We start from the raw sequence: 24025 nt of genomic DNA on the forward strand, positions 1-24025 counted from the left end.
TAGGTTTGTTTATTTGTTTGTTGTAAATCTGTTTCAGTTCTTTGTAGATTCTGAATATTATCCCTTTGTCAGATAGATAGATTGCAAAAAATTTTTCCCATTCTCTTGGTTGCTGGTTCACTCTAATGACTGTTTCTTTTGCTGTATGGAAGCTCTGGAGTTTAATTAGATCCCATTTGTCTATTTTTGGCTTTTGTTGCTGATAATACACACTTTTAAACAATCAGACCTCACCATAACTCACTCACTGTGAGAAGAACAGAACCAAATGGAAATCTGCCCCCATGATCCAGTCACCTTCCAGCAGGCCCTACCTCCAACATTGGAGATTAGAATTTGACATAAATTTGGGCAGAGAAACAGACCCAAACAATATCAAATTCATAGCTGAATTTTACCAGACATACAGAGAAAAGCTAGTACCAACCCTACTGAAACTATTTCAAAAAAATTAGGACAGACAGATGCCTCCATAACTCATTCTGCAAAGGCAGCATCAACCTGATACCAAGAACCTGGCAAAGATACAACAAACAAAATAAGACCTCAGGCCAATATCTCTGATGAACACATACTCAAAAATCTTCAACAAAATACTAGCAAACTTCATCCAGCAGCACATCAAAAAGTTAATTCACCACAATCAAGTAGGTTTCATCCATAAGGTACGAGGTTGGTTGAACATATGCAAATTAATACATGTGATTCACCACATAAAGAGAAATAAAAACAAAACAACCATATGATCATCTTAATAGATGCAGGAAAAAAAGTCAATAAAACCCAAGATCCCTTCATGTTAAAAACCTTCACCACCTATTCACCACAGTACTAAAAGCCCTAGCCAGAGCAAGCAGTCAAGAGAAAGAAATAAAAGGCATCCAAATAGGAAAAGAAGAAGTCAAAGCAGCTCTCTTCTCTGATAATATGATTTCACGCCTGGAGAATCCTAAATACTCAATGGAAAGGCTCAAGGAGCTGATAAACAACTTCAGGATACAAAATCATTGTCCAAAAATCAGTAGCATTTATGTACATCAATAATGTTCAAGCTGAGAGCCAAATCAAGAATGCAATCCCATTTATAATAGTAACAAACAAAATAAAATACCTAGAAATATATCTAACCAAGGAGGTGAAAGATCTCTACAAGGAGAACTAGAAAACATTGCTAAAAGAAATCACAAATGACACAAACAGACAAATATCAATTGGAAGAATCAATATCATTAAAATGGCCATACTGTCCCAAGCAATCTACCAATTTGATGATATTTACATCAAAGTACCAACATTATTTTTCACAAACTAGGAAAAACTATTCTGAAATTTATATGCAACCAAGAAAGAGCCCAAATGGCCAAAGCAATCATAAGGGAAAAAAACAAAATCAGAGGCTTCACTTTACCTGACTTCAAACTATGCTATAAGGCTACAGTAACCAAAACAGCATGATATTGGTACAAGAACAGATACTTCAACCAATAGAACAAAATTTTAAAAACACATCGACACACATCCACACACACACACACACACACACACACACACACACACACAAATAAAGCTGGATATCTGCAGCCATCTGATAGTCAGCAAAGTCAGCAAAAATAGCAATGAGGAAAGGACTTCCTATTCAAAAAATGGTACTGAGATAGCTGGCTAACCATATGCAGAAGAATGTAACTGGACCTCTACCCTTTGCCATATACAAAAATAAACTCAGTGTGGATTAGAGATTTAAATACCAGGCCTCAAACTTATTAAAATTCTAAAAGAAAACCCAGGGGGCATCACTCTGCATATCAACCTGGTAAAGAATTTATGACTAACTCCTTGAAAGCAATTGGAACAAAAACAAAAATTTACAAGTGGGACATAATTAAATTTTGCTTCTGTTCAGCAAAAGAAACAATCAACAGGGTAATCAAAATGGAAGAAAATATTTGCAAACTATGCATCTGACATAGGTTAAATACCCAGAATCTATAAGGAACTTAATCAAACAAGCAAAAACCAAATAACCCCATTTTTTAAAAAAGGGAAAAACAAGAACAGACACTACTCAAAAGAAGACATAGAAGTAGCAAAAGAAAAGAAAGAAAATTCCCATCATCACTAATCACCGGAGACATGAAAATCAAAACTACAGTGAGATATCATCGCACACCAGTCAGAATAGCTACTAAAAAGCTTACTAAAAAGCTAGAAAACAACAGATCTTGGCAAAGCCACAGAGAAAAATGAACACTTATACACTGTTGGTGAAAAGGTAAATTAGTTCAGCCACTCCAAAAAGCAGTTTGGAGATCTCTCAAAGAACCTGAAACAGAACTAACATTTGACCCAGTAATCTCATTACTATATATCTGTCCAAAAGAAAATAAATCACTCTTCCAAGAAGACACATACATTTATATGTTCATTGCAGCACTATTTACAATAGCAATAACAAAATATCAACCTCCATGCCTTTCAATGCTAGATTAAATTTTTCAAATGTGGTACATATACACCATAAAATACTACACAGCCATATAAAAGAACAAAATAATGTCCTTTGTAGCAACATAAATGCAGCTGGAGGCCTTTATCCTAAGTGAATTAATGCAGCAACAGAAAACTAAGTACCATATTGTCTCACTTATAAGTGAGTGTTAAATACTGGCTACTCATGAACATAAAGACGGCAACCATAAACACTGGGGACTATTGTGAGGGGACAGATGAGGGCAAGGACTGAATAATATTGGGTACTATACTCACTACCTGCATGGACTGGATCATTCATACCCCAAACCTCAGCATCATACAATATACCCATGTAACAAACTCCTGTATTCAGGGGCACATGTACTCCCTGAATCTGCAATAAAAGTTGAAATTATATGTGTGTGTGTGTATACGTATATATATACACATATATGTTTATATATGTGTGTGTGTATATCTATGTATGTATATATATATGTACATACACATACACACACACACACATATAAAGGAGAAGTGGGGCAAACCAAGTATATGAGGAAAATACATTAGAGGCAGAGGAAACAGCAAGTGAAATTTCCTGAGACAGGTACACAACCAGCACATTGTAGTGACATCAGGAGAACAGTGCAGCTGAATGGAGTCAGGAGGGGGAACGTAGCAGTGAGTGAAGTCAGAAGTGACTGTCAGAAGAAGCAGACACATGTCAGGCAAACTGGGCTGCTGTGAGGACTCTGCCTTTTACCTCAAAGGAGTCACCGAAGAGGTTTTCAACAACAACAAAAATGACATGAAACTTACGTTGGAGAGGATTACTCAGGCTGCTGCTGAGATTAGATTGTAGGGAGCAAAATCAGCATGAGGGAGAACAGATAGGAGGGTCTCCTAATAGTCCAGGTGGAAGGTAATGTTGGCATGGATCAGGGAAGTTGAATGTGGTGGGTCTCTAGGTGCATTGTACAAGAATCATTCTGGTTGTCAGATTAGAAGACATTTTGGGGTTGGGTTATGGAGCAAGGGAAGGAGCAGTGAGACAGTTGAGGAATTATTACAATAATACAGGGAACAAATTAAGGTTGCTAGGAGCTTCATCCAAGAAGAGATGATTGACACTGGTATCTATTTTCAAGGTAGAGCTGACAGGGTTTTCTAACATCCAGTAAGAATGAAAGTTACCCAGGGGAAGTGCGACCACCCACAGCTCTCGTTTCCCTTTATCCCTTAATCCTGAGCCCCAGGTAGCCTAAATATTCTCCCCAGGAGACCCACCTTTATGGTACATTTGAACAATTTACTAGCTTATTTATCACAAGGAAATAGAAAGCTTGGATAGTGAAAATCAACTCATGTCCTGAGTTGATTATCTATACTGTTACTAAACCATTACTCTCAATTTCCTTTGTCCACCAAATGTTTCATCAGAACTATGTAAGAATGAGGTTACAGTAACCTTTGGAGATAGGATCAAGAGGTACAACAAGACTGTAAGGTTCTCACATTATCTAGTCGAGGCACTGCATTCCTAAATGCCCAAGAGATAATTGGGCTTTGTGAACTACTTTCAGTATTTCAAAAATCTTTTCAGAAACTTTGCATAGAAGAATATTGCACTGATGATATGTTATTAACTGACCCATTTGTTTAACTTTCTAGTCACTCTGTCAAATTACACTAGTCTATAAGACTTAATAGAAATAAGAAAATCAATTACTACTTAAAAACTGTAATTTGTTTGAAAAATATCTTTAAAACTGTAAGGACTAAGGGAAACTAATACAGATGGTGACTAGGGGGAACCTTTGGGAAATATAAAGTGAGTTAGTTTTGGCTCAGGTGCTTCTCACAATCTTCTCCACAGATTCTTGGAGATGGTGAACTCACATACCCTATCTGCCACTCACTGACCCAGTAGAGTGGACAATTGTGATTTGCCTGAGCATCACTCACCCTCCCATCTTTTGATGACAGCTTCCTAATGTTCCTCGGGATTCCCTGTCTGCTCAGCTTTCAAGTTGCAAGTCCACAAGTCCAGGTGAGTTTTCTCCATTCTCAGTTCCTAGGTTTCCATGGGATCCAGTCCTGTCCAATCAGAATATCGTAGTCTCTTGGCCACTATGATTGGTTCAGAGATGACCATGTGATTCAGTCAAAGTGGAGCCTGAGATTTTGTTGGAAAGACCAAGGAGAGAAGCACCTTTTTACCCTCTAGAAGTTATGATGCAAGCCTAGAGCTGCTGGCCTCATGATGTCACCACAAGGGAAACCCTGCTTGGAAGTGGAGCTAGCACAGAGGTCAGCAGAGCTTAAAGATGGAGAAAAGAGCCTGGTCACATTCTGATAAGTGAAAGAGAGCGGATTCATTTTAAGAATTAAATGACCAGGTTTTCATCCCATTTTTTTATTTATCTCCTATGGAAAAAGTCGTTTTGTTTCAGGAATCCCATAAAAGCTAATTTATTACCTACCAAGGGTGTTGAGAGGAATAATTAATCTGAATCTCAAAGCAATTTGAAATGTATAAATGTGCTATACAAAAACAAAAGAGCAAAATGCAGTTATTATTGTCAGCTACTTTCCCTGCTCACAATCTAATGACAGCAAATAGTGAAATCACAGAATGGTAGGAGTTAGTGAGGCAAAGTCCATAAATAATTGAGAATCGTTGACTCCAAATAATTATTCCACTATTAAACCTTTAGAGTGGACTATGGTAAATATACTCCATGGGATCTAGGTCTTCTATCAATACCTTTTATCTCTACATTGTAATCAGCTCTCAAAACATCCTGGTTGTGTAAGTGTTTCTGTGTGTTTACGTCTTCTCCATTAAACTTGAATAGGACACTAGTCATTATGGACTCCCATCCATTTTAGGAATGTTGGAGCCTTTCAACATTTGCATAGGAATAATTTTAAAAGATGTATTATTCTATTTTAGAACATAAAAAGTTTTTGTTGCATAAATTACACTAATATTTCTAAGCCCGTTTGACTTTCTCTGCTGCCTATCCATCCAGACAAGCATGAGTTGTTTCTGCACTCCATAGGGAAGGTGTTTAGTGAGGTATTGGCACTGTGGGGTTTTTTGAAGGACTGTGTTCTTTGAGAGGAGTTTGCTGACATGGTGTGAATGGACACAACTCCCAAGATAGCAAGGAAAGTCTTGCCAAGTTCAGAATAAGTTGGTGCCTTGTAAGCAATAACCAAAATCAAAGCTATCCAACTCAACACAAGCAATACATATACTTCCAGAACAACCCTAAAACAAATCATCATGGAAGATGATGTAACTCGAGAGAGTTATAGTGAGGTAACACATAAGTATAACTAGTCATAAGTATTCCCTCCATTGTAAAAATCACATTTAGCCCCAGGATTCAAACCTAGTTGTCTGTACCTCCAAAGCCCACACATTAAATCACCATGCTCTACATTGCAAACTGCCCAACTAGGAGAGCTGACATTTGAATTAATTCTATCCATAAGTACTCATCTTTCTCCATTACCATTCACTTACATGTCTTGACGCTGTTCTTTAAACACATCTTGACATCCAGACCCTTGAACGCTTTCCAAGTGTTTCAATCTCTTTCTCCATTATGACTTTGCTTTCCTCTCAAGCCTGGAACCAATGGTCTTGGTGAACTGCTTGCAATGAAGGCATGTCCTCTCAATCTTGAACCCCTATTATTTCTCCTGAGCCCAATTCCCAGCCATGAGTGGCCCTCATCATCTGTTTGCTTGTATCCTATTTCTGAGCTGTGAAATATAGCTAAAAAGTATGATTAAACTGAGCCTACTAGGTGGCCTATATATCTTTCCTCTCAGCAACACTCACACAGGGCCACAGAAGTGGTGAAATGGTTTTAACCTTATTAAGAACAACCTGAGTTGATAACTACAGTGACCAATCATCATCCAAATAAGATGATTTTGTCTGAAACAAATTATAAATGCCATTTGTTCAGGACACCAGGATTGCTCTGAGAAAACTTATATAGTTGTTATAGTTCTTTTATTTCTTTCTCTTTTTTTTCTGATATAGAGTCTCTGTCACCCAGGGTGGAGTGCAGTGGTGCGATCTTGGCTTGCTGAAACATCTGCCTCCCAAATTCAAGCGATTCTCCTGCCTCAGCCTCTTGAGTAGCTGGGATTACAAGTGTCTGCTACTGTGCCTAGCTTACTTTTGTATTAGAGACGGGGTTTCACCATGTTGGCCAGGCTGATCTCAAACTGCTGACCTCAAGTGGTGCACCTGCCTCAACCTCCCAAAGTGCTGGGATCACAGGTGTGAGCCCCCATGCCTAACCTAGTTACTATAGTTCTAACACACTTAGCCATAAAGATTAAATGCAGTGGTTTTAGAATCTGACTGATCCCTATTGAATTCCAGCAATGCCACCTTATAAGTATGTGACTTTAACCATACAGTTTATCCATTCTTAGACTCAATTTTCTTAGCCATAAACTACCAAAAATAACAATAACTAGCCCTCGTATTGCAATAAGGGGACATTTTATTATTATGTCAAATTTAATTGATCTACCTAACATTGTTCAAGATAGTAATGAGTAAATCTATGTGTTACTTCTTACCCTGAATATACATGAAGAACTGCATGGTTCATACAATGCAATGCTTCACAATCCATTACAAACCAATTATTTTATTTCTCTGAAGGATAACTGTTCTTGCCCTGGTGTCATCTCCCAGAGTCCCTTAAAAATGATCCCTTCCCCCAATGTGCAGAGCCCATAATAAAAGTACAACTATCCCTAATAAACTCCCAAATTTCATGAAAATCTATCTAGCTATTGTTGTTTGATAAAGTAACAGACACAGAGCAAAAAACTTTAGATTAGTGAAATAACCTGTGTAAAATAGCTAATGCAATTCCTGGCATCTAGTAAATGCTTAACAAATGGTCATTTATCCAAGGAGAACTCTGTTCCACAAACTTAAAGAATGTATAAACATACAAAATGCACAAAGCCAAAACTCTAGCAAAATATATCTCTAAGATCTGGACTTATTGGCACAAATGAAAATGATATATCTCGTTTTGCCTAATATTCAAAAATCAACTGCAGCAACATAAGATCCAGAGATCCAGTTTAGCAGTGATTCATGAGAAGAAAACACAAGCATCCTTATGAACCATTGAGGGAGACAGGGAACAAGTAAATGTAAAGCAATCAATGTCTGCACTCTTCTACAACTGTAGATTTCAACATGGCAAAACTGCCCACATCAAAGTGTGCCATGAAATTTTATTCACTATATACCAGCAGTCCCCAGTCTTTTTGGCACCAGGGATCAGTTTCGGGAAAGACAATTTTTTCCATGGACCCAGGGTTGGAGGGGGTTGGTCTCAGGATTGAACTGTTCCACCTCAGATCATCTGGCATTAGATTCTCATAAGGAACATGCAACCTAGATCCCTGGAATATGCAATTCACAGTAGGGTTTGTACACCTATGAGAATCTAATGCTGCTGATGATCTAACAGGAGGCAGAGTTCAGGCAGTCATGTTCACTCACCCACCACTCACCTCCTGCTGTGTGGCCCAGTTCCTAACAGACCATGAATCAGTACCAGTCCACAGCCTGGGGGTTTGGGATTCCTGCTGTATCTTTACTACAACTGAAGTTACACTCATGCAACTACAAATAAATATATGATAAATAAATAACCTGAGTGTGTCATCTGACATAGTATAGATTCAGGTGTAGTCCGCTGAGAAATTACTACCATGTCATGCAAAAATCAGAACAAAAAAAAAATGGATGGGAATACAAAGAGAATTCTGCTTCCTGATTGTGTAAGAGAATATGTTCAGGACAACAATAATTTCTTTTATATCTGAGGGGAAAGAAAAGGAACAAGTCCCCTACAAATCTTTCCGTGCCCAAGACCCATGTAGGACTACAGAAGTGGATTTACCCTGTTAAACATCATCATAAACAACCTGAGTGCCAGTAAGTGGAATGACCATGTAATTTATCATCCAAATAGGATGTCTTTTGTCTGAGACAAAGGATAAATGTCAATGGACAAGAGGACTGTCCTGGGCATACAAGTCATGTAATAATAGTATATGTCATTTAATTCTTTTGGATGGGTCACTGTAACTTTTAGCCTTCAAAAGTGTATGGCTTAGAAATATCATCATTTGGCAAAAAGCACAGCAATAATTGTTGCAAGTAAGAATTGTCAATGGTAGCTAAAATTAGTGGGCAACAGAACAAACAAAACAAAGTGACAGAAAGTAAATCATTGGTCACTAGATGCTGAGGAGAGGTAATAATAGGGTGTGATGGCTAATGGAAATGGGTATCTTTTGGGGTGAAAATGTTCTGCAATTAAACAGTGATGATAGTTGTACAACCTTGTGAATATAACAAAAACCACTGAACTGCATATTAAAAGGTGAATTTTATAGTATGTAGATTATATCTCAATGCAAAATAATAATACAAATTAGTAAACAGAGTGAAAAGAAACAGGATATTGACATAGCCTCAAAGTGTCTTGTAATAAGATACATGTAAATTGCAATGTAAAATTGTAACTACAGGTGGAGAAACCTGAAGGATACCACCTTAACTAGGTATTCAAAGTTAATATCGGCCGGGCGCGGTGGCTCAAGCCTGTAATCCCAGCACTTTGGGAGGCCGAGGCGGGTGGATCACGAGGTCAAGAGATTGAGACCATCCTGATCAACATGGTGAAACCCCGTCTCTACTAAAGATACAAAAACTTAGCTGGGCATGATGGCTCATGCCTGTAATCCCAGCTACTCGGGAGGCTGAGGCAGGAGAATTGCCTGATCCCAGGAGGCGGAGGTTGCGGTGAGCCGAGATCGCGCCATTGCACTCCAGCCTGGGTAACAAGAGCGAAACTCCGTCTCAAAAAAAAAAAAAAAAAAGTTAATATCACCAGTAATAAAACAAATTCATACCATGTGCCTCCTGATTCAAAGCTCTGGAGACACAAGAGCACTTCTGCAGTATTTTCCTAAAAGTATATATAACCTAAATCTTATCATAAGGGAATATCAGGCAAACACCAAGACATCCCAAATTGAGGAACATTCTACAAATAGCTAGTCAGTATGCTTCAAAAGAATCAAGGTTATTTTAGTGGGTTGAATTGTGGCCCCCAAAATATATGCCAACTCGAGACCCCAAAACATGACTTTATTTGGAATAAAGGTCTTTCCAGATGTAATGAAGGTAAGAATCTCAAAATAAGATTATTCTGCATGAGGATGGGCCCTAAATCCAATACTATGTGTCTTTAAAAAGGAAGAATATGCAAGAACATAGAAGAAATCCATGTAAGAACAGAGGCAGGTTGGAATTTTGAAGCCCCAAACCAAGGATTGTCAGCAAACAGCCAGAAGAGAGGCATGAAACTGATTCTCCCTCGGAGCCTCCATGGAGAAGCAACCCTGAAGACACCCTAATTTTGTACTTCTGGCCTTCAGAACTGTGAGATCATAAATTTCTGTAGTTTTAAGCTACCAAATTTGTGACAATTTGCCACAGCATCCCTAAGAAGCTAATACAGTCCTAAAAAGAATAAATTAAAGCTAAGGAACAGTTCCAGATTAAAAGGACCTATGAAGGAGATGTGTAATCCTGAGTTGGATCTTAAACTTAAAAAAAGGACATTAGTAGGATAATCTGTAAAAGTTGAATAAGATTTACAGATTAGATAATAGGATTGTATTAATGTTACTTATTTGGTTATTTTGTAATTTTACCAAGATTTTATAAAACATAAACATTTGAGAACCAGGTAGAATGTATTATAATTCTTTGGATTAATTTTGCAAATATTTTCTAAGTCTGAAATTATTTCAAAGCAAGTACAGTCATCCTTTGATATCCTTGGGGAATTGGTTCCAGGATCTCCCTCATATATCAAAAATCTCAAGTCCCTAATAAAAAATGACATATCTAGTATTTGTCATCCTCCCATAAACTTTAAGTCATCTCTAGACTACTTATAATACCTAATACAATGTAAATGTTCAGTAAATTGTTGTTATACTGTATTGTTTTGGGAATCATGATGAAAAATCTGCACATGTTCAGTACAGTTGCAAATTTTTAAAATATTTTCAATCGACAGTCAATTGAACTCACAGATGTGGAACCCACAGATACAGAAGTCTAACTATAATTCAAAAATAAATAAATAAATAGTACAGCTAACCTTAGATGTAAGAACCACTAAAACCATTATGTCCTGAGCACATCATAGATACACTGCATTTTTTTTAAAGCTGTCAGATTCTGGATCGATTGTGATGGTTAAAAGCATAAGGTCTTAGAATCACACAACTTCCCTACTGGCTCAGATGTATGTTCTTAAACTCATTACTTAATCTCTACATACCTCAGTTTTCTTGTGTGCAAATAGAAAATAATCACAATATCTACCTCATAGAATTGTTTTGAAGATAACTTAATAATCTATATAAAGTGCTTAGCACAGGGCATGACAGATAATAACTGCTTACAACTCTTAACTCCCTTTATTAAATTGGTTAGTGACTATACTATACTCAGCACAGAAAATAAAGGGAAACAATGCAGTTTGGTGTTTTGAAAAACACTCATGTAAAGATGAAACCATAAAACCAAGAAGTGGTGAGTAGTGGTAAACAAAGGATGCCAGAAGGGTAAAACACTGAATAGCTTGTGGTTTCCTTTCCAGAAGACTGAAGGAGACAACTGAGATATTACTACATGAAAAAAATAATAATAATGTTTGCAAAGAAGAGAAGCTCAATGAAAAGTTGTTGAACACAATCATTGATTAGCTAACAATTAGAGATGACCTTGCAAACACTATGCCTGCAATCACTGGAGGCAATCAAGCAAAATCTAATGCGCTCTCCAGTCTATTACACGGGAATTTCTGTAGCAAGTAGGAGATTGGAAAATCTGACTGCTGACAGTCTGTAAATATGCATTTTCTATTCTTCCCTTTCTCATGGCCTCTCCCCTTATCCTTTCACATCTTACTCCACATGGATGGGAAGAACATTTTTATCTCTAAGACTGAAAACTGATTAAATGTTTATTGGCACCAGCAACTCAAACCAAACAACGTGATCAACATTGAGACCCTCTATCCCTTTAAACTTTTTGCCAACTTCATCTAGAGACCATCATTGTCTCTTTCAAGTGACTTTGGGCTCTGTGGGTGCTGAGTACATTACCCTGTTCCCTGCCAACTCTGCAGAGGGCCGGCGCTGCACCTACTGCCAACCGTGCAGTTTGCCAGCAAAATCTCCAAGCTAGGAAAATGCACACACATCAAAAGATCTGCTATGAGGTTTAGCAGCCAGGCACAGAATGGAGGCACAATTGTAATTCAAGTCAAGGCCATCCAGCTCTATGCAATGCCTTTGTGAGTAGTGACTGGCACACTCCTCAGGTACATTTTGGGGTCTCTCCAAATGATACACTGCCAAGAGATACCTAAAGCTCTTTCGTGGCTTTTCCTTCAGAGCAGCCAGGAGGAGGAAACATATTTCACTTGCCCCAAACCCAAAGGGGTATCCTCTCATTCTGAGCTCCCCTAAGGGTTCCTTCTATAAGCAGCAGCAGGAACATCCTCTCTGTTGGCATCTCCCCAAGGAGGGTACACCTAATTAACAATTTTGAGAAAATATGCACTTCAGAGATCCTCAAAAGGATCAGATGGGATTGCTTATTAGCAGAAGATGGAATTGGGTGTCAATGGTATTTGTCCCCACGAATGTTTCCTTCCCCTTCAAGTATGCCACCTGACTCAAAGGAGTCCATTGAAAGGACAGGCAGAAAAGAACATTAACCCTCACCTCCCCAGCATCCCACCGCAGTCCACTACAAAACAGGGTGATAAACTAGACAAAGAGAAAACTATTTAAAAATGCCACTCAGCTGCGTTAATCATTTGTTTACTGGTTTGTTTATTTTTTATCAAGTAACTGACTGGACTACAATCAGTAAGAATTTTTCATTTGCCATGTTTTTGTGTGATTTCTCAATCAATACTCATCTTTCACACATCCAAAAGACAGCAACAGCTCCAGGGAAGAGTTGACTATTCTGGGTTATTCATTTATAAGACAAAATTGCTTCACTAAGACCTGAGTAATCTGCCAGCACCACACTGGAACATTTGAGTTACAGCAGACATTTATTTTTCTTATGTTTTATTTTTGGGAAGGATAGGTTGGTATTTGTCCATGTAAATCTGGTAGCCTCCCTTAATATTTAAGAACAGAAAATGGTAAAGTATAAAGACATCCCTAAGCAATTAGTGGGCTAGGAAAACACGCATGTAACAAATCAACAATAATTCATTGGGTATTTACTATATGCTAGGCATTAAGCCAAGTGCTTTACAACTGTCATCTCACTTAAACCTACAACAACCAAATAGAAAGGCGTATTATTGTTCCCAAATAATAGGTGAAGAAACCAGGGTTCAGAAATATTGTTAAGTAACCTGCCCCAGGTGAAACGAAGAACACGCTGAGAAAATGTTGACTGGATTCCTACAGTAAAATGAGGATTATAAAGAAAAGATGAAATTGTTTTTAAATAGTATGTCTTTTCTAAGTTGAAAGAGACTGTTTCAGCCACTGACACTTGATTCACTGTCCTTTTTTTTTTTTTTTTTCTTTGAGACGGAGTTTCGCTCTTGTTATCCAGGCTGGAGTGCAATGGCGTGATCTCAGCTCACCACAACCTCCACCTCCTGGGTTCAGACAATTCTCCTGCCTCAGCCTCCTGAGTAGCTGGGACTACAGGCACGCACCACCATGCCCAACTAATTTTTTGTGTTTTTAGTAGAGATGGGGTTTCACCATGTTGACCAGGATGGTCTCGATCTCTTGACCTCATGATCCACCCGCCTCGGCCTCCCAAAGAGCTGGGATTACAGGCTTGAGCCACCACGCCCGGCTGATTCACTGTTCATTTCTATCCTCTTAACTCCCCTTTTGAATGTCCTAGACTTCACAGAATCTTCTTGTTAATTCACATTTTCTTTCAAACTTCAGAACAGACTGAGCTGCAGCCAAAAAGTTAATCACTCCTCATTAGAGAAAAGAAAGTTCACATCACAAAAATGTGACAGTCGTGCTGGTGATGTAGTCACCTTTTTAAATCAAATTCCTAGCTCTCCTAAAAATAAGTGTTAGGCAAATGCTTAGCAAATATATATACACACACATATATGCATATACATACATACTGTACATATACCTACACATGCATACATACACACACAGCAACTTGTTTATTGTGGCTATTCTAGGGAGATCAATGTGATTTCGGGGGAAAAGGGGGACATGGAGGTGAAAATATTTTCACATTTTACTCTAAACACTAATTCTTTGTTTTATAGCAAATATTCCCAAGTTTGAAAGCCATTTTTAATAAAGTGTAATAATTCATGGTAATCACTGGTATAAAGAATAAGAATTTGTCGAGAGAAATTTGATTAAATATGCTCTATATATTGTGGCAGGGACCATCTTCAGGAAAACAGGAAATCCAAGCTTTCTGGTTGTCAAAGAGCTTCTTATCCCAAAGTGGCTCCTACTGGTGCTCTGCCTAGGGCCCTTCACTGGGCCTGGGCACACAGCCCAGGGGCTGTTAATAGTTCACAGATGCTCCCTTCTCCTGAGAATCTCTCTCTATCCAGTCAGAGCCTCCTGCCTTTCCAGGAGATGGCACTTTCACCCCATTCTCTGAAGAAATAGAGCTGTTTAGGGGAGGAGCTAGTGGCCAATACCCTGCTGACAAGGGGGTTTGAGTGCACAGTCCCTGGCCTCAAGTAAACCAACCCTGTGAAGCTTTTTATGCCCCAGAGCTCCCCATGGGGTTAGCCTGAGGGTCAGGTCCTGCTGGAACCACATCCTTGCTTAGATTCTCCTGCCCCTTTGTGCTTCCGCTTCCTCTGTCCTGGGAGCACTCCCTCAATAAATCACTTTCACAGTCATCCTTGTTTCAGGCTCTGCTTCCCAGGAACTCAACCTAAAACACTCCCATTACCTCTCACTATCTAACACGTAGGGCCTGAGATATTTACAAGTGAATCCAATGACCCTAAATTCAATGAACAGGTATCTTTAAATTTGTTTAAAATGTTACACACACATACACACACACAAACACACACACGCCTAAAATTATTTTCTGAAGCTGTCACGTCATTGATACTAATTCTTAACAAAACACAATAAAACAACCAATCTGACATATAAACATCAATGTGAAAAGACTTAAAATGTTAACAATGAAAAAAAACAGCATATGAAAAGAATGATTCAGTCTGCAAAAATGAGGTTGTAACCTGAAAGATAACATATTTAGTGTTCAATGGCTACAAAGCCCATGATGTTCTAAAGATAATGCAACATTTTGTTAAATTTAATATTTGTTATATAAAAATAATTTCATAATTTTTGAAGACATATGTAGATGTAAATAAAAACAACTAGAATGTATAAAGGGATAATAGACCTTATTTCCAAATCAAAAACTTATATTTTTAAATCAGCAAATAAATTCAATAATATATAGTTTCTTAAAAATATCTTGTTTTGAACTGAATTTTGTTCTCTAAAATTCACCTGTTGAAGTCGAAACCCTCAACTGACTGCATTTAAAGATAAGACTTTTAAAAGGCTAAAATCAAATGAGGATATAAGGGTGGGATCTTAATGAATAGGGCTGGTGTCCTTATAAGAAGAGGAAGAGACACCAGAGATCTCTTTCAGTACAGGCATAGAGTACACAGTGGGACTACTGTGTGTATGCAGGGGGACAATGTGACTAACTGCAAGCCAGGAAAACAGGCCTGACCAGAAACCAATTCTGACACCCTGATGTCAGACTTCCAGCCTTCAGAACCATGAGAAAACAAATTATTATTGTTTAAGTCAGCAGCTTTGTGGAATTTTGTTGTGACAACCCAAACAAACTACTATACCTATAGAGCATAATTACTGGGTTATAGACAGTAGTGATACATTAAAAGATGTTAGCCACTTTTGGCTAAGATAACTCAATCTTACTAAGAAGTCAACTTTCCCTAAATTAATATGTGAATGTAGTATGATCCTCATTAAAAATCCAGAAAGGGCATTTAATTGACTGAGGTGTGGGTATTTTTTTTTCTTTTTGGAAAAAGGAAACCAATTAAGGTCTCAGGAGAAAATAATGACATACAAAAAAAAAAACTTTTTTTTGAAAAGGCAAAGTAAGTAGGTGGTAGGATTAACCTTGAAAGAGGAAGCATTATGAAGTTGGAGTAATCTAATGAGATAATAAATGTAAATTGCTTAGCACAATGCTTGACACAGGAATGGAAAGAAAGATTAATGGGACAAAACTGAAGGAAAAAAACAGACAAATACAGATGGGGATTTAATTTATGACAAAGTTTGCATTTTACATCAGTGGGGAAAGATAGATTATTCAATGAACGGATTTGGGACACCTGGGAAGTTTTCTAAAAATAAAATCAAATAAAATTGAATCTCTACATTATTTCTTTCACCAAAAATCACCTCAAATGGTCAATGATATAAAGCCTTAAAAGCACTAGAAGAAAATATGGGAGTTTAAAAAAAAAACTTTTCTTTCTAATAAATCTGGGAAACAGATGCTCGGTGCCACAAAGAAAAATTCACACTGAGAAAAAGGAGGCTCAGCAAGCGATGTTTACATCCCTGTTGGCTGAAGCCAGACCTCACAATTTAAACTAAAACCCGATCAGCTAACAACTTGAAACTTTTCTAAACAAGTAAGGGGCAAAGGCTGCAAGCTGGGACATGCCTGTGAGCACATCCGGCACAGATATCTCAGTTAAAGTAGAAGGACATAGAATATACTATGTGCCTGTGAGCATGGCGTGTTTAACAGCTACAAAGGATGGGGCTTAAGAAAGAGTTATTAGCACACTTATGATTTATTTTTTAAAAAGAAAGGAAACTTTAAAGAGGAACATTTTACTTTCCACAAAGTATCTTTATAAGCAAGCTCTTTCTAATCTTGAAATAAGGACCATCTAAGAAATGGATTATAAATCTTAATATATTCAGATGTTTCTGTTTGCTTTTATTGTAGGAGGACAAATGATTAACAAGGTAAAAGTATTTAAAGTTCATATAAGATAATGCTAATTTCTCTACTTTATCAAGAACACTTATTTAATTTAAAAAGAAACAATATCCCAAGGTGACTCCAGGGTGCAGTGTAGTCCCAAGTAGCTGGAACTACAGGTGTGTGCCACCATACCTGGCTAATTTTGTATTTTTTGTAGAGATAGGGTTTCACTATGTTTGCCAGACTGGTTTCGAACTCCTGACTTCGTAATCCACCCGCCTTGGTCTCCCAAAGTGCTGGGATTACAGGCATGAGCTATCATACCTGGCCAATCTAATATTTAAGAAAAGACCAACATATAGTACCTGGTGAGGATGTGAAGAAACGGGATTTTTCAGGCCCTATTATGTGAGTGAAGATGGTGCAAACTCTCCAGAGAGCAACTTAGCAGTATTTATAAGAATATAAAATGCACAGAATGATGGTTCCTGCAATCCAATGCCAAGTATATATTGTGTAGCACACTCTTTATTTGTCCAAAAGCATATGGACAAGGATGTTCTTTGCAACATTGATTGGAAAAGACTGGAAACAACCTACATACCTCCTGGTAAGAAAATTGCTGAGTAAGCAAACAAACATAAACAATCCATACAAAGTTTATTTATGTATTTCTCACAAACAGAATTTAAATAATTTTTAAAATAAAGGACATGAGATGCAAGGATTTGCAAACTCTTTCTATATAAGGCCAGATAGTAAATATTCTAAGCTTTGTTTGTGTACCAACTAGTCTTATTAACAGTTATTCAACTCTGCTGTTACAGAAACAAATGGGTGTGTCAGTGTTTCAATAACATTATATGTATAAAATTGAATAGCAAGCCAGATTTGGCCCTTGGGCTATAGTTTCTCCACTCCTAATTTAATGGATTTATTTATGGATAAGTGAGTAATCCATATTCATCAATGAATTGGCTATTATCAATAGTGCATTTTATGGATAAATCTTGCATACATGATTTAATTACATATGTTATTCTTATTATGAATTTTTTATATATGGATATGATCAAATAATAGTCTCTACAGGATTTTACTTTATAGCTGCAAAAAAGAATAAGGTAACCTGCATGTTATGATATAAAAACCTCCAGGATATATTAAGCAGAAAACATCAGTAGCAGACCCATGAGAACAGTACACTGCTGTTTGTGTTTAACAATGTACAATTCTCATGCAATGTTTATAAATGATACAGAATTTGTCATTACCTCTCGGGAAAGGACTGAGGGACTGGTTTTCTGGGAAAATAGAGAAAAATTCACTTTCCTTTTATATTCTTTTGTACTCTTTCACTGTGTATATATAGTTTTTGGCTTAAAATATATATTTTTAATGAAAATTAATAAAATTTATGGACTAAAAATCTATGAGAAAGTAGACATAACACAATTTTGAAGTTAGGCTGATGGTCAGCTGGTATCCTGCTGGAAAGCGGTGGCTCACGCCTGTAATCCCAGCACTTTGGGAGGCCGAGGCGGGCGGATCACGAAGTCAAGAGATCAAGACCATCTGGTCAACATGGTGAAACCCCGTCTCTACTAAAAATACAAAAAATTAGCTGGGCATGGTGGCACATGCCTGTAATCCCAGCTACTCAGGAGGCTGAGGCAGGAGAATTGCCTGAACCCAGGAGGTGGAGGTTGTGGTGAGCTGAGATTGCGCCATTGCACTCCAGTCTGGATAACAAGAGTGAAACTCCATCTCAAAAAAAAAAAAAAAAAAAAAAGTTAACATATATCTGAAGCAGTGGAGAAATAACCATTTCTCAGAACACATTAAAAGGTTCCATCAGCTTGGCGTCCTAGTGCCCCCTCAGGAATGACCTACTCCTCGAAATACCTCAACACCTGTTGTTTCTCAACAAAGTTCATGATTTCACTAAGCTTCTCTTTAGTCATTGGAGCAGAATCAGTATCATCTGGCCCTGAATTTGCTGGAGTATGAAAGGAGATAATATATCTAAAAACACTCTGCAAAATAGAAAATTCCTGGCAAGATAAGATAATTAACATTTTTTTTTCACTTAGAACCTGTTGACAAAGACAATGTGGAGTATTTGTTCTAGGAACACAATCGTTTTCCAACATCCAGGCTCAAAACATCACCTTTCATTCATACCTCTATTATAGCACAAATAATAGCATTGTCTACTCTGTTGAATATGTGTCAATTTCCTTTGCTATCCAGAATCCTTTGAGGATAAAAATGTGGCTTATTTATTTGCATATACTCAAGATCCACTATAATGGCTGATGTAGATACAGGGTATGTTTGATGAATAAATAAACAGAAAGAGGGTAAAGAAAAATAATGAGAGAGATCTGCAAAAAGAAATCTGTTTATGTGTTGAAAGTAATATTCTCAACTCCACTTCTCTATCATCTCTAGAGAATCTCAGCGAGAGTTTATAAAGCAGTCCCAGGTAAGAGCATGATTTATAAATCATTGTTTGAAGTGACTGATGGTATTCTAATAATGACATATATGTTATGTACACATATATATACACCATATATACACATACACATATATACACACACATATGTATAACAAACACTTATTAAGTGGCTGTAGAAGTTGTCTAGGTTCTCAGGAATACAATATGAGCAAATCAGTCACTTCTATCTTGGGGCTTATGGTCTAATGGTTAAGGAGACAATAATAAAACTATCACATAAATGTGGGCATTGTTTTTAATGAAGATAGATGATATGAGGGAAATGAGGTTTTATGACAGCATACAACAAAAAAAGAGTCTATTTGATGGGGTATGTCTGAGGGAACAATCAGGGAAGTTTTCCCTGTGGGAGTGACACATAAACTGAGAGCCAAAGAAAGTAACAGTTAACCAGATAGGGCAGTGGGTTCTGGCTATAGGTTCCTAGCAATGGCTCTGTGGAAAAAAAATACACATGGAGCCTTTCAGGAGAATGTGGGACAGCACAGCTGTAGTGCACAGAGAGAAGAGTGATGGATAGATTACTTAGAAAGACTGCCATGGGCCGGGCACGGTGGCTCACGCCTGTAATCCCAGCACTTTGGGAGGCCAAGGCGGGTGGATCACGAGGTCAAGAGATCAAGACCATCCTGGTCAACATGGTGAAACCCCGTCTCTACTAAAAATACAAAAAAAATTAGCTGGACATGGTGGCGCGTGCCTGTAATCCCAGCTACTCAGGAGGCAGAGGGAGGAGAATTGCCTGAACCCAGGAGGCGGAGGTTGCGGTGAGCCGAGATCACGCCATTGCACTCCAGCCTGGGTAACAAGAGCGAAACTCCATCTCAAAAAAAAAAAGAAAGACTGCCATGTGCGCATGAAAGCCCATGTTCTCCTATTCTGTAAGCACACGGCCAGACTACATTTCCCAGCTTCCCTTGCAGTTGCATGTGGCAATGTGACAGAGATCCAGCCAATGGCATGGGGAGGAAGTAAAGGGCAACTAAATCTAGAAGAGCCTCTGTTCTTTTTCCACACTCTTTCCCATTCAGCGGACAGGAAAAAAAAGCGATGATAAGACCCCAGGGTAAAGAAGAGCCAAAGGATGGAAGGGGCCCAGGTCTTCCAGAAAACCTGCATTCTCTGTTTGGGCTGTTGTCTATGTGAGAAATAAAATTCTGTTGTGGTTGAATCATATATAGTTTTGGAACTATTTATCCCTTTAGCCTGGCCTACCCATACTATAGGAGATAAATGTGAGCCAGATTGTGCAGGGCCTTGTGGGTCACATTAAAGATATTGGAGTTTCTCCTAAGAAATGGGAAACCATTGAGGGGTTTTATGCAAGAGAGTGAGACATGATCAAATGCATGTTTTTGAAATGATGATTCTGGTTGCTCTACAGAGAGTTATCAATTACTCCAGTTTTCCATTTTACTTTGCTAGGCTGCCCCTGTAGTAGATTAGATAAGGAAGTGGCAAAACAATAAGATACTTCAGAGATATGCCATAGTAACGAGTAAATGGCATCGGCTTGAAGTAATGGAAGGAAAGTAAGGAATACGAATAGACAAGCAATGTTGACAGTGTGAGAATAAAAGGTCACAGAAAGAAAAAAGCATTAAAGCATTTTCTAAAACAAAAAAGTAGAAGCAAGTACAGTCAAAAGAACAAAGAAGGCGGCAGAAAGTACTGCTACGAGGATCATGGGATTTGGAGTCAGAGTGCAGCTCTGCCACTTGCTAGCTTTATGATGCTGGGAATATTACCTAGATTCTCTAGTCTTCAAGCTTCTCCATCTGTGGAATGGGGACAATAGAATTTATGCTGCAGAATTTCCATTAAGACACGATGAGGCAATGTTATCAATTGCACAGTACAGTTCCTGGCATGGAGTTAGTGCTCATCAATGTTAACTGTTATGAGTATTCAGATCCAGCGTGGGAATGAGTGGGTTGGATATCATAGGAAATTGACAGGATCTAAGAAATCATATGGATTCCAAAGGTTGAAATCAAGGCAAGCGATAAAATATTTTGGAAAACCATCAAAATACACTATCTATGAAAACTGAGACCGTGACAAGAAAGTAGAAGAAAAGAAGTTCATCCCACTGAGAAGTCAAGGTCCTTTTATTTAGGATCTGTCATCCTCAGCAATATTGACAATGTCAGTCAGATAATCTTTTGGTGTACAGGCTCAGGGGAGAGGCTGTCTGTGAATTATAGGATGTTGACCAGCATCTGGGTCTCTATCCACCAGATGCCAATAACATCTCCCTCCCCAGTTGTGACAGCCCAAACTGTTTCCAGGCATTGATAAATGTCTTTCTCTCTTTTGTTCATTCATTATTTTTCAGCAGGGATATGAAAGGAATTAGATGGACACAATTCTCCCATCATAAAACTTGCATTCAAGAGTTTATATTGTCTTTTTCTCACTAGTCTGCTATTGGTCTCATGGGCATAGTGTCACTAAAATATTTAAAGGTAGGTGAGAGAGCTCAATTACTTGAACTGAGTACTATTATGTTTCAATTTTTCTTTTATCTCTTCTTCAAAAAAATAGTACATTTTTAAGACTGCTGCAGAGTAAGTACTAAGACCGAGGTATGTGACATCATTTGCATTCTGGTTACCTGAATGGTTAAAGACAGTTTTACTGCCACCATTCTGAGAGGCTGACCTTGAAATCTTAGAGACCTGTGTCTAAGGCCTGGTGCCCAATTATCTCCTGACCTTATGTGCTTGTCTTTTAAGCCACTGAATTAGTTTTTTATTCTGTGTAACAAATTACCACACACTTACCTGCTAAAAACAACATCCATTTATTAACTTGTAGTTTTGTAAGTCTAGAGGTAGCAAAATTTGGTGGGGGTGGGGGTGAGGGGGTGGCCTCTCTGGGTTCTCTAATCAAGGTCTCACCAAGCTGAAGTCAAGCTGTTGACCAGGCTGCAGTCCTATCTGAAGGCTCTAGGGTAGAACCCACTTGCACACTTACTCAGGTTTTTGGCAGAAATTAGTATGGTTTGGTTTAAGAACTGAGGCCACCTTTCTTTGCTAACTGTTGGCCAGAAAGTACTCTCAGCTGCTACATGGTACTTGCTGGTCTTTGCCCGTAATCCCCTCCACCTTAAAACCAGGATTGCCAGTGTGTTGAGTCTTTCTTGAAGACTCTTGAACACCTGACTTCCCATTCTGCCACCAGCCAGTGAAAATTCTCTAATTTTGAAGGGCTCCCCTGGTTGGGCAAACCCACCCAAATAATCTCTGTATCTTGAAGTCAACTGACTCAAGACTTTACATATGCAAAATTCCTTCACAACAGTACGTAGATGAGTGTTTGCTTGAATAACTGGGTTATGGGAATCTTGGGGGAACTATCTTTAGAATCTGACCTCCCAAAACCATTCTGGAAATCTGAGAGTGGGGCAGGGGAAGAAACCCTGTCTTTCCTAGTTTCCTTTTATGACTTTCTCCATTGCTTGAAGTTGGGCACTATTTCACTTCAGTAGGGTCCTGCCAGCCCGAGAGGGTAGTGAGTGCTGTCCTAGGAAACAGTAACTTAACCCCAATACCCATTTGTCCAAGAACCCTACACAGGCTAAAGATAAGAGTGTTGAATTCATAAGTGAATTCATTTGTGAAAAATTTTATTGTTTCTGTGAAATGATTTAATATTTACTTTGTTTTTTATTGGAGTTTTAATTTAGTGGCAACGGATAGTGAGGTCTCTATGCCCTGCATTCGACCTCGACATCCCAATCATTACTAGAAGCTGGATTATAGGCTTCACAAAAGTGAAGGGGTAGAAATATTTTAATTTTGTTTTTAATTACACAATAACAAAAGCTATTACGAACCAGGAAAGAATACCTTAAAATTAATTATCAGCAAGAATAAGTTCCTCAGAAAGGCCTTTCAAAGCTTAATCAAGATAAAATGAAAAGAACATAAAATTAAATTTAAAAAAAAACCTGCTAAAAGATAAAATAATTCAGAGAACATGAAAAAAAACTTATGAGAGAATAAGGGCTCTAAATTAGATACTCCTCCTGAATCATTGTCAAGGACACATCCTACTTGAATTATGATCAAAAAACCCATATCAATCTCTCTCTACCAGAAAATGAAAAAGAATGACTGAAGTTTCTTTTCGCCTTCCAGATATGACTCAATTCCCAATTTTATGACAACTTTCATGCTGTTTTATAAAATACCAGATGAACAAATCAATGTCAACTTGCAAAGAGAGAGTCTGGGTGTGAGCCAGGTATTTGATGCCAGTCTTAGAAAGATTCACAAATTTGAAGATTCTCTACCTTCTAGGAAAAAACCATTAATCTCAAGGATAGAAGACAGACATTGCCATTCTGTTTTTAAAAAATAGTCTCTTAAGTGTATTTATAAATTAGTATTTGCCTCAAGATTATTAATTTCTTGAGTCGAAAAGGAATCTCTTCAAATAAGGCACTCCTTTAAGTTTGCCAAATTACCCATTTAGCATCATGTGATATAATAAACATCCATATTGTTTGTCAGTTCACCCTCCCAGTTAACATGTTCTCTTCTTCTCATAACTGCATTCTATTTTCCAAGGGAGAAACTTCCCTCCCTTCTTCCAATTCATTTGCCTCAGGATAGAGGACAATAAGACAGCCCCTTTCCTAGTTCTGCTGAAAAAAATATATATTATACGGGCCAGGCAGATCAGAACATTGGCTACCCTGGTCTCAGTCGCTGATTCAAGAATAGACTCATAAAATCAACCAGGCCAATATGATAGATATCATGGAGCTTTGTTAAAACTGTTGGTAAATGAAGGCTCTACCACGAATGTTGTCTAGCTAACAGAAGGGAACCCTAGATGTGCTGGCATCATCTTGCCACTGAGAAGAAAGAAGC

Source organism: Callithrix jacchus, chromosome 5, assembly GCF_049354715.1.
Source record: "Callithrix jacchus isolate 240 chromosome 5, calJac240_pri, whole genome shotgun sequence".
NCBI lineage: Eukaryota > Metazoa > Chordata > Mammalia > Primates > Cebidae > Callithrix > Callithrix jacchus.